This window comes from Giraffa tippelskirchi, chromosome 5 (genome assembly GCF_054371585.1).
Source record: "Giraffa tippelskirchi isolate mGirTip1 chromosome 5, T2T-mGirTip1v1.2.pri, whole genome shotgun sequence".
NCBI classification, from domain to species: Eukaryota; Metazoa; Chordata; class Mammalia; order Artiodactyla; family Giraffidae; genus Giraffa; species Giraffa tippelskirchi.
In genome coordinates, this window is record NC_137279.1 from 104607145 (window position 1) to 104619559 (window position 12415).

The following is a 12415-nucleotide window of genomic DNA, read 5'->3' on the forward strand; positions in this document are numbered from 1 at the left end:
TCCAGATTCTGAGTACATAAGTGTTTTTCCAAGACCATGTGGTTGGAATCAGGACTAATAATCATGTTTTCTGATACTAAACCCAACGGTCTTTTCATTTTACTATTTAAAGAGCTATTGTAAGGCCTACATTAGGGAATCAATGGGAAAGAAATAATTATAATGAATTATTTCCCTGATACAACCAATAAATAGACTCCAAGTACCTATGTAATTGGGGAAAATTAATAACCATAACCAGGTCTAAGGCCTTGAAATTTGTCATGAGCATTAACTTAGAATGTTTTTATCACATGGTCATTAAACCATGTGAGGTCCATATTATAAAGGAGATAGGTGAGTTATGAGGATGTACAGGATAGCAGGAGTGAAGGATTAGGCAGGAAGCAGTTTTACTAAAGTACAACTCTTTTGCTAAGGTGACTGGTAACCTAATTGCCTTTGATGACATACTACTGTTTGTCTCCCCTTCTGGGTTCAGTGATGCCTCCGCTCCTGACTCTCCTCACCTCACTTTCTTGACCACCTCCTAAGAAACCCTTCCCTCAAACAGGGACAGATGAGTGCAGATCTGAAGGAAATGACAAGAGTTCTAGGAAAAAAGATCTCAGGAACTCCTTCAGACACCACCCATACTCTAATTTGCCCTCTCTCTAGGCTGGATTAATATCGATCGATACTTTCAACTCTTTCCTGATGAATTGGAGGTTTGACCCCAGTTTCCTCATTCAGAAGCAGGTCTCCATCACCTCTTGCCTTCCTGGAACAACTCTTGGGTCCTGGGCAGCTATTAAAGTCAGGATTGCTGCAAAGAACCAGCTCTGGAGAGCGACACACCCTAACTCCCCTGACAGAGCAACTGGGTGGTCAGTCTGCACAAGAAAAGGCCTTTTAAGGAAGTATAAGCACTGTTAGCTCACTTTCAGACTCATATCTTGGTCATTTGGGGACATCCTTTACAATTTGTTACATTTAGAGTGTTGGTCACTTCAGTCATGTCCTACTCTTTGCAACCCATGATCCGTAGCCAGCCAGACTCCTTTGTCCATAGAATTCTCCAGGCAAGAATACTGAAGTGGGAAGCCATTCCCTTCTCTAGGCTATCTTCCTGACCCAGGGATCGAACCCAGGTCTCCTGCATTACAGGCGGATTCTTTACCATCTGAGCCACAAAGGCAGTCCCACATAAAGGACATTTAACCGTACCAATTTAACAAACGCTTGTTGAGGTGGACTCTGCCTCTTTTTTTGTCGAGTTGAGTCAGGACACAGATTCTATGCCACGCCTCTTGCTCAAGATGCACTCTCACAGTTTTCCTGACACCCCCAGTGCTCGGATAGAGCCAACATTCCCTCCTCACGTGACAAAAACTCAGGCACTAGAAGATCTGATCTTGCCCAGGATCATCCATGCATGCCCCTTCTTCCCATAACATAATCTGAAGATCACAGTTTTAGGCTTAAAAATCAGATCAGGTCATCAGAGAATTTTTGTTCTGCTTCCAGGTATCAGAGATCATATGGGGAGTGAAATTTGGTCACCACAACACTGACATTTCTTGGATGTTTTCTTGAATTTGGGGGTGAATAGGATAGAGTGCTTGTAATCAGAGCAGTCTTATATCCTTGTGATAATCAGAAGCATCCTTGGATGTTCTGCACTCACTCAAGAGGGATGCAGAAATTAAACTGTATCAATGACTTTGTAGTGAACAAATAAGTGAGATGACACTAACCAAGAAGCAGATGTGGGGCATGGATGGCTCATTAGAAAGAGCATCAATTGTTTATTTTGAAGTTGTAGTGCCAGATCCATACAAGTTCATGAATTAGCTCCAATGCCTAGTGAATAAATGGCATTTAATTAGAGAAAGGAAAATGGAAAAAGAAAACAGAAGAAAAGGGCTAAAGTAGAGTAACTGGGACTTCCCTAGTGATCCAGTGGTTAAGACTCTGCACTCCCAATCCAGGGGACATGGGTTCGATCCCTGGTCAGGAGATTAAGATCTCACAGGCCACACAGCAAGGCCAAAAAAGTAAAATTGAGTAACTAATGAGCTCATGTTGAGTCTTGAAAATATATCTTAATATTTAGGAACTGCCTTGGTGGTGCAGTGGTTAAGAATCTGCCTTGCAGTACAAGGGGCACATGTTTGACCCCTGGTTAGGGAACTAAGATCCCACATCCTGTGGAGCAACTAAGTCTGAGCACCACAACTACTGAAGCCCACATGCTCATGAACCTGTGTGCCACAACTAGAGAGTCCATGCACTGTGCAATGAAGGAGCCCGGGTGGCACAACTGAGACCCAATGCATCCAAATAAACAAATAAATATTAAACATATATATATATCTTAGTTTTTAATGTGGAAGACAGGAACTCAACACTGAAGGGACTCAAGGAAGGCGCATAAGGGTCTCATGTCTGAGGAGGGAATTGATGAAAGGTTGTAGCCTTTAATATCTGATGATGAAAAGAGATCTCCTTTCTTTGGGGTGAGTCCCTGATTCCAATTTTACATTTGTGGAGCAATTAGCAGGACGCCTCTTGGCTTTGCTTGGTCTCCTCCGTTAGAAGAATGCCTCTGATATGTAATATTTGTTTCAAAACCCAAAGAAGCTTGTTTCCTTTTGAGGTTTGCCTTACTTTTTATGTTCTGAAGTTCATTTTGGACCTCAGATTTTGCTCCAAGCAATAAAACTGGTTGGCTTGTACTAACATAATGGAGCCGTAATTTTAGCCAACTCTGGGGGGGCGGGGAGATAGTTAAGGTGTGTAGTGGTTTCTGTGGTTTCTATGTGGAGTAGAATTCCCTGCAAAGCTTTTCCATGTGGTGTTTTAATAGCTGTCTTAAAACTCTCTGATGCATGGAGCAAAACTGAATTAGACTCATGTGCTAGATTGCTGGGATGGGCCAAGAAACCAAAGAAACAAAAGAGAAACAATCAAACAGCCTAAGCTCAGAGGCTAACTGTCAGAAGAAGATCCTCAAGACATATCCAAGTTGAAAATTAAAGACATGATCACCTGATTTAACCCATTTTTGCAGGACTTTCTAAGGAAAATTGGAATTTTTTCTTTGCATGTATTAATATTTTATTTTGCATGGAATTCTACAACTTACAAAATGCTTCAATATATATGAAGCATTTTGTAAGTTGTAGTATATATATACATATATATGTAAATGTATATATATACACATTTATTTATTAGAGACTTGCAACAAACTTTGGAAGTTTGTGTTATTAGGTCCATTTTTACAAATGAGAAAACTGTCGCAAAGATAGATCCAAGGTCGTTTGGCTGAGAATCTACAGAGGCAGAATTGGATACCACCTCAAAGCTCTGCATATTTACACCAGGACTTCAATAATTTTAATTAGTGATCGTATTTAGTATTCATGAAGCAAGGATCACCGGACGAGTAGTGTGCATACACAGTAAAGATGTTTCTGGACTGCTGAGTTCTCATCAGTGAATATAAGGCATTGTAATATTGTCTAAACTTCAAGAGAATATACTCCTCCTTTCATTCAAATGCTCAGTGATTCAGAGACATGTTTCTCTACAAACTGCTAAGTGTAGCTGATAAAATGCCACATACTTAGTTGGCATTCCCATATTAAGAATGTGTAAAAATTCTCTTTAGTGTGTGGTTTTGGCTGCTAGGTTCCAGGAACATTTATTGAATGCTACTATATGCCAGGCACATGGGCACAGTAGGAAGTTATCTAGGTGATATGATTCTAGCGAAGCCTTTTCCACTGCCCCAGCCCATTGCCTAAAATGCCTTCCTTAGCAGGGCCTCCCTTTGAGTTAGTCCAGGAGTCACAGTGATTCCTTTGAAAACTGTAGGTACCTTGGAAAGAAGAAAATACTTTAAATTTTTTTCTTTTAATTTTACCAAAATCATGGGGTGTATTTATTCATCCAGTTAGCAAAATCAACTATTAAGACTCTGAGTTGAATAGGAAGTGATGTGGATAATTTTATTCTACCCAAGAGAAGGGATGGGGAATTCTAGAAATTCACCCATCAGGACCTAGGGGAGCCAGAATATAGCAGCGACAAGTCAGGGAGCCCATCTTATCCAGAGAGAGGGCTGCCCTAATGGTCTCTATCCTGAATAAACTTCAGTCACTTTGCTTTTTTTAAAAAAAACTTTTATTTGCATTTATTTTTTGCAGCATTTATTTCCAGGCCATAACTTTTTGTTTCTTCAGTTTCTTCTGAGCTATCTTTTATTTCTGTGCAAACTCCTCTTCAGGTTTAGGAACAATCTGTTCTTTTTCAGTAAGGATAATCTCAATGTGGCAGGGAGAGCTCCTGGAGACATTGATCTGACCATGAGCTCTGTAAATCCTGCACCTGGGGGGCTTTGTTTTACCTGGCCGTGCTCAATGACCAGAGAATCTACATCTAAGCCCTGAAGTTCAGCGTTAGTCTCTGCATTTTTGAGCATGTGCAGTAAAAATTCAGCACTTTTTTGGGGCCACCAACCCTTCCCATCCAGCCCCACTGTTCGGCCTGTGCACACCTACCAACCCCACCATTTGTAACAACAGACTAGCACATGTTGTTTCTTTAAAGTGACATCTTTCAAATACTTGGTGGCTTTTTGGATATGCATACCCTTAATGGCCTGGGTGATTTCATGAGTGTTCTTAGTTCAGTTCAGTTCAGTCGCTCAGTCGTGTCCGACTCTTTGCGACCCCATGTTCAGGGGGCAGCACGCCAGGCTTCCCTGTCCATCACCAACTCCCGGAGTCCACCCAAACCCATGTCCATCAAGTCGGTGATGCCATCCAGCCATCTCATCCTCTGTCGTCCCCTTCTCCTCCTGCCCCCATTCCTTCCCAGCATCAGGGTCTTTTCCAATGAGTCAACTCTTTGCATGAGGTGGCCAAAGTATTGGAGTTTCAGCTTCAACATCAGTCCTTCCAATGAACACCCAGGACTGATCTCCTTTAAGATGGACTGGTTGGATCTTCTTGCAGTCCAAGGGACTCTCAAGAGTCTTCTCCAACACCACAGTTCAAAAGCAGCAATTCTTCGGCACTCAGCTTTCTTTCTAGTCCAACTCTCACATCCACACATGACTACTGGAAAAACCATAGCCTTGACTAGATGGACCTTTGTTGGCAGAGTAATGTCCCTGCTTTTAAATATGCTATCTAGGTTGGTCATAACCTTCCTTCCAAGGAGTAAGCGTCTTTTAATTTCATGGCAGCAATCACCATCAGCAGTGATTTTGGAGCCCCAAAAAATAAAGTCTGACACTGTTTCCACTGTTTCCCCATCTATTTCCCATGAAGTGATGGGGACCAGATGCCATGATCTTAGTTTTCTGAATGTTGAGCTTTAAGCCAACTTTTTCACTCCCCTCTTTCACTTTCATCAAGAGGCTCTTTAGTTCTTCTTCACTTTCTGCCATAAGGGTGGTGTCATCTGCATATCTGAGGTTATTGATATTTCTCCTGGCAATCTTGATTCCAGCTTGTGTTTCTTCCAGCCCAGCGTTTCCCATGATATACTCTGCATATAAGTTAAATAAGCAGGGTGACAAATTACAGCCTTGACGTACTCTTTTTCCTATTTGGAACCAGTCTGTTGTTCCATGTCCAGTTCTAACTGTTGCTTCCTGACCTGCATACAGGTTTCTCAAGAGGCAGATCAGGTGGTCTGGTATTCCCATCTCTTTAAGAATTTTCCACAGTTTATTGTGATCCACAGAGTCAAAGACTTTGGCATAGTCAATAAAGCAGAAGTGAACACAAATTGAACCCTTGATTTGCATGATTCTGTGGAGTTTTCTGGGTCAAGTGAATAATGCACCATTTTTAGAGGTCAGCTCAGGCCACTTACCAGAAAAGCTCACTTTGCTTTTGTTTTCAAGAACTAGCCCTACCTGATATCAGTATTTCAGATCTGGATCCATAGGATTAACCAGGTGAGTGTTTGCAATGCAAATACCGAACGTTTGATCCAAGTTCTTCAAGTAAGCAGGTCCCCGTCTCTAATGAAAACTAGCGTGGTAGCCAGCCTTCTGTGTGTGGCTGTTTCAGAACTCATCCTCTCCTTAGTCAGCCTCTGCACTCCTCATTTAACTCTAATCCCTGTCTTTTCACAGCTCATGATGGGTTGACATCTCTGACAGATCTGCACCAAGCACGAAATGATTTAAAGCTTTCTCCTGCCTCACTCTCGCATTCTCTCCCACAGCTCCCAAAATTCTATACCTGTAGAGTTTTAAATAGCCTGTGTTCATGATTTTTGCCCGCTCTTCCAAAGACCTAAAATATTTTTAAAATATATTAGTTAACAAGTTTTTTGTTATCAAAAGAAAATTATTTTACAAATTGACTGTCACTCATGAGGCAGCTGTTGATATTGTTTGATTTTTCTCTTGGTTCACCCATAGGCTTTCTACACTTGAAACAGCATGTATGGGGTAACCATGTTTGTTCTAATGACTAACACAAGGAGAAGCCCCCAAAACAATATCCGTCATGATGGCTTTGATTATTGCCAAGTGCTGTGCCGAGAAAGGCTCTCTAAAGATTTTCTCACTCAATCTTTAAAACAATCCCAAGGTACTGTAGTTACGCTTATTTATACATGAGGCACAGAGTAGTTAAGTAACTTGCCCAAGGATGCACAGCTGGCTCACTGAGCTTCAAAAACAGGCATTCTGTATCCTGAGACCAGGCTCAAAGATCACTATGCCACAATGACCAATGCTTTTCCAAGGGGCCACCACAGTATGAGGGAGCCTTATCACTTGTGGGCAGGGAGTATTGGGGACCTCCCATGGCAACAGCCACAGTGCTCAGGCCCTGAGTGGGGAAGTAACCCCTGAGATGGCCAAGAGGAAAGGAGAGCCTTGGAGTGGTTTGGCCCTGCTTCTACCACAGTGGCCTCTCTGTCCTTACCTCGTCACCTGCTTTTATAGAGCCCATTTTGAAGGATATTGCTAAAGGCCAGGCCACCACTGAACCAACAACAACAGACATTTAATTATGAATTCACATGGCACACAGCTGCACAATGTGTATTGGGGGCAAGAAGGGGGAGGATGGAGAAAATCTGCTTTGCCCTTCAGTATTTTCTCAGCGACAACCTTGGTCTTTTAAGTCAAGATCAGTTCTAAGTCAGTTGCAGACCCACAGACCTTCCTGGGATGGGGGCCACAGTGTGCTGCTAAATATTTAATAGCCTGCTCTTCAGGAGGGAAGCTCTGATTCGTAGCATTGCTATTGTCGCAGTGTAAATGCTCCCACCACAGCAAATTTCAGGCTATCAACACAACCTCATTGAATAGAGTCAGGAAGAGCTGTGGGCAGTCAGATTCAGCACACTCCCAGACGAAGTCAGAAAATGCAGCCAAAACTGATTCGTTAAAAAAGACCCTGATGCTGGGAAAGATTGAAGGCAGGAGGACAAGGGGACAACAGAGGACAAGATGGTTGGATGGCATCACTGACTCAATGGACATGAATTTGAGCAAGGTCCAGGAGATGGTGAAGGGCAGGAAAGCCTGGGGTGCTGCAGTCCATGGGGTCTCAAAGAGTTGGACACGACTGAGCAACTCAACAACAACAACACTCCTGGATGAAGTCAGAAAATTAGGGTGTTCAGAGAGGGTGGTGTTGCTGCAGGAGACAAGAATCAGGTGTACATTCTGGACCTAGATGACTCATTTTATGTGTAGTTCCTTCTCTCCCCACCCTACTCTGATACCTCCCACCATAAAATCAAGCTCCTAAGAATGTCAAAGGCATCTTACAAGAGAAGGGAATCATAGAATTTGCAGCCCGTAGGCAATAGGTGGAAGAGGGAACTGCCCACCAATGGCCTTTTTGATGGGAGATGGGAAAAAGTAGGAAGAAGGACAGAGGTCGGAGGAGTAGTTTTTTAGTCAGCACGTACGTGTATGTGATTCTTTGGCTTTTCCCTCCTCTCAGGAAGAGCTGCCTCCTTCCCCTAGCTGCCAGTCTGGTTACTGGTCTGAGCCACTCCCAGGAAACAGGTCTTAGCAGAGGGATGGCTTAGCAGGGTCTAGCTTCCCACACCCTTGTTACTGACCCCTGGTATGAACCATGTTAGATCAGATCCAGTCTGTTTTCCTCCCAAAGGACTTCAAGGCTAGGGACTGTAGGTCCTGCTCAGCTTCCTGACTTTCTAGGGCTTTATGATTCCCAGGGTCAGATTTCTTTCTAAGCATCTTCTCTGTTGACTAACAGATATTTACATGGAGAGAGCCCTGCTCTGTTTTGCATTCACTGCTAGACTCGAGCTGCAAAAGCACGTAAAACAATTTTTCCAATCTAAAGGGCTTACAATCTCCTTGAGAAAATGCAACAGTCCTGTGAAATAATTCCTAAATAAGGAATACTTATAACAGCACAGTGATGATATGCCAAAGTGTAGCCTTTATAATAAATTGTGAGAAACCTATAATTAAAGAAGCATCTATGTGCTGTGCTGTGCTTAGTCACTCAACTGTGTTCAACTCTTTGCAACCCCGCGGACTGTAGCCCACCAGGCAGCTCTGTCCATGAGGATTCTCCAGGCAAGATTACTGAAGTGGGTTGCCCTGCCCTCCTCCAGGGGATCTTCCCAACCCAGGGATCGAACCCAGGTCTCCCGCATTGCGGGCAGATTCTTTACTATCTGAGCCACCAGGGAAGTGAACTTACTTAAGACAGTCAAACTGCATCCTGGTCCTTTGTATTGTTCTTGTTTGTTACATAACAATGTGTACCCAATTTTTAACTTATATTTCCAACTCACTTTACAGTTAGGATCTCCTTTTAAAAAATACAATTATAGCAGCCAGTTCAATGTAATAAAAATATTTCTTCTTCTGGCCAAAAGCCCATACTAACACCCCTTTGCTGATGGAGATCCAAGTCTCCTTTTGAAGGAAAAACCCTGTATGAGAAAGACATTCACAAATCCCTGTCCATTAGGCAGTAAATCTACTTAACATAAAGGTTATCCTTTCAGCAGAGTATTGACATAAAGTACAGGTTTGCATATCTGCACAGTGTTAAATAACTCTCGACAAAAACCTGACTTTTTTAATGTTGCATTGATTTTATTTGGGGCTTTATAGGGCTTTTTGCTTCATAGAGCTCCACAGGTTCCAATCAGTTCTGGGTAGAGGACTGTGGGAATCTCACCCCGATCTTCCAGGGCAACAGATCCCCTGACACACTAGAAAAGGCAGCAGGAGAGAGCACGTGCATATCTGCCCTGTCACTCCCTATACCAGCCAATCAACTGTGCTAACAGAAGAAAGAAATCTCACTCTCATCATGGACAAGCTACTTCTCACTTATTTTTTTCAATTTATTTTTTTGACGTATATTTGATTTATAATGTTGTGTTACTTTCTCCTATACAGCAAAGTGATTCAGTTATACATATATGTATATATATATTCTTTCTACATATTCATTTCCATTATGGTTCATCACAGCATATTGAATTAAGTTCCCTACACTGTACTACTTTTCACTTACATTTGAAATGGTTTGGGTAATTATATTAGAATGTAGGAATGCCTAAGTAAAAGTTGGAGAATTTTCAGTGTATGAAAGAAAAATTGTTATGAATCTACCGTATGTCTCTGGGACAGTGGGTTTATGTGGGCAGCCAGATTCTCTGCATTTACATGAGTACTTTCTTGCCGTAGGAGTCAGTTATGTGTTTGGGTTAGGGCACCCTCCTGCCAGGCTTCAAATTAGGTGAGGCTGATAAAGTAAATAAAAGGTAATGGATTGTGTCCATTCATGACTTCATTCCATCCTGGGAATGACTTTATCAATAACTACTCGAGGGCAAGACTTGACAATAAGCATGTTCAGTAGATGTCTGCCGGCGATAGAAAGCTGATTTTATTTCCTAAGGTGTTTGAGATGTGCCAGACTGAAACCCTCTTCCCTCACTGTCGGATACATCCAGTGTAGTTCTCCGAAGATGATAATGGTTTCTTTCTCTAGGCTCATGCTGCTAATTACACCCGAGCTTCTTGAACTGTCTTAATCAAATTCATACACAGGTAGGAGCAGTGCAGCACTCAGGAGTGTGATGACTCAGGTTCTGCGTGTTGTACTTTCATTTCTCCTCTCTAGTCAACACTCGTTTTCTCTGTGCTCATGTCACTTGTTGCCCTGTGAACTCAAATTTAAGGACTATGTTTAGTTGCGAGTTAGGGTGGGATACCGGTGGAAGGGTGCATTTTAACAGTATGTTGCCAAATTTAAATTGGGCTGAATTTTTTTTTCCAAATTAATTTCCTATTTTTAATACTGCAGCCAGATAGGAGAGATTTGAAATCTGCCATTATCCTAAAATACTAAGTAAAAAAGTTCAAAAATTTTATTTGCAGAGCATCACTTAGTTAACGAGTCTCCCTAATTAGACACAGTTGGAAATGATTGCTCTCTGTGATGAGAGTATTGTGTGTTTCCTGGCATCTCGCTGCCCCCTAGTGCAGCCTGCCAGTGAGCGCATCCTTCTGGACAGGCAATCTTTGTGTTATTACTGTCTGGTCAGTTCATTTTATGCTTCCCTGGGTTCTGGCGATGTAATTAGACACTAACCCGTGATTCCAACCAAGTCCTTGGTCGGTCCTATTTTGCCAAATAGACCCAATTTTTAGAGTAGGTGTTTGGTGGGCTAGAGAGTGCAGAAAGTAGACCTCAGCTGGACTCTTGGACCCGTTCCAATGGAGACACATGGCCTAGCTCCCCTTGGACCTTGTAGAGAGTTCTGAACATGAACAAATCTCCTCCTGCTCTAGTGAAGGCGATCTGTCTCAGAGTGATCACTGGGACCCCAGGAGTTTCAGTACTTCGCCAATAATCAGAGGAAAAGATTTTGCGTCAAGATGTACCCCTACAGTGCAAAGCAACAAGAACAATGGGCTTTGAGAGAGAGACAAGCTTGGGAAATTTCCTCAAACTCTTTTAGCCTTTGTAAAATAGTCTTTGATAAAAAAAAAAAAAGTAATCTTAGACATTTTAAAGTTTTAATACATCATCTATTTTGAAACCTCTATATACTTTAACATGTGATATAAATCTTCCTCTATTAGGTATACTGTGGCCAAAATAGCCATTAGGTGCAATTTAAGGATTATGGAAAGGTGCTCTGAACCTAAAGCCTTGCTTTCAAAACTGTTCTGAAATAATCACAAAATTGTGAGCCATGTATATGGTCTCCATGAAGTTCTGCCAAAATGACCTTGAAACAAGCTGTTTAACTTCGTTGGGCCTCTGTTTTTCCATCTATAAAGTATTACTGCCCCTATTTAAAGGGATTACTTAAGGATTCAATGAGATAACATATGCCCGACACATGGCAGATTTCAATAATTGTTACCTCCTACCTCCTCCTCTTTCCCTCACCTTTTTTTTTTTCTGATCTTAAATAGTCGACACCTGTCTTGAATGCCAGACACTAATGGGTAGATGGCGGATTACGATGCCCTTTTTCTGAATTGTCCCCAAAGAGCTGAGAGGCAGCCATTTCTCATCACCATTAGCTTTTGAATATTGGCTAGGAAATCTGTAAGAGGGTGTGGGATAAGCGGGTAGATGTAGCCATTAAAATCTTCAGTGTAGAAACTGTAACTAATAGGAGCATCAGGTATTGCCTGTTCAGGAACTGCATCTACTTTACTAAGGAAGGAAAGATTTTTCTTCATTAATGATGATTGTAATTGCAGTTTTGACTGAGGGAGCAGACAAGAGGAAAGAAAAGGCATCCAATGTGGAGAAAGGTCATTTGGTGATTATGGAATTTTTTTCCAGTTATAAATATCACACTTGCTTTTCAGAATCAGGCTATTTGAAAAACAGATGCTCAGTCTTCCTATGGTGAATTAGTCAACAAACAAAAAAGATTTTAAATCCAGTCTAACAGAAGGAGACGCAGAGCCACACCTACATGCATGCTTGTACATGACACAAACACAAATACACACTTTGTAGATCAGACATTTTTCTGCTTTTATGTGTGTTATTTGTTTTGGTGACAACTTTGAAAATTGTGTGGGTTTTGTTATGTGGTTAGGGTTAGTGAGTTTCCATGCAGAGAAGAAGAGACATTTAACGATAGTCAGTCTTTGATGGTAAAGAAGAATTTGTCTTTTCTCCCATCTATACTCTAGTTCTATCACTTGACACATGAATTGGACAGAAACCCAGAGAACCATGGAAAATTATGTGTTTCATTAAATTTCTGTAAAATCTTTCCAGATCTTCTTAGACATTATTCTGGAATTGACCAAGGGTGAATTTTACTCTGTTTTTATCAGATCTCTGGAATGGAGCTAGAGGAAATCTTACATAGCCTCTGTCCAACCCCTTTATTTTATAAATGGAGAAACTAAGGTCTA

The 12415-nt window shown here is 41.7% G+C and overlaps 1 protein-coding gene across 16 annotated transcripts in view; it reads left to right on the top strand.

Moving 5' to 3' along the window:
* The window catches only part of SPAG17 (sperm associated antigen 17), a 246713-nt gene that overhangs the window by 18146 nt on the left and 216152 nt on the right, over positions 1–12415 (top strand). The window lies entirely within an intron of this gene.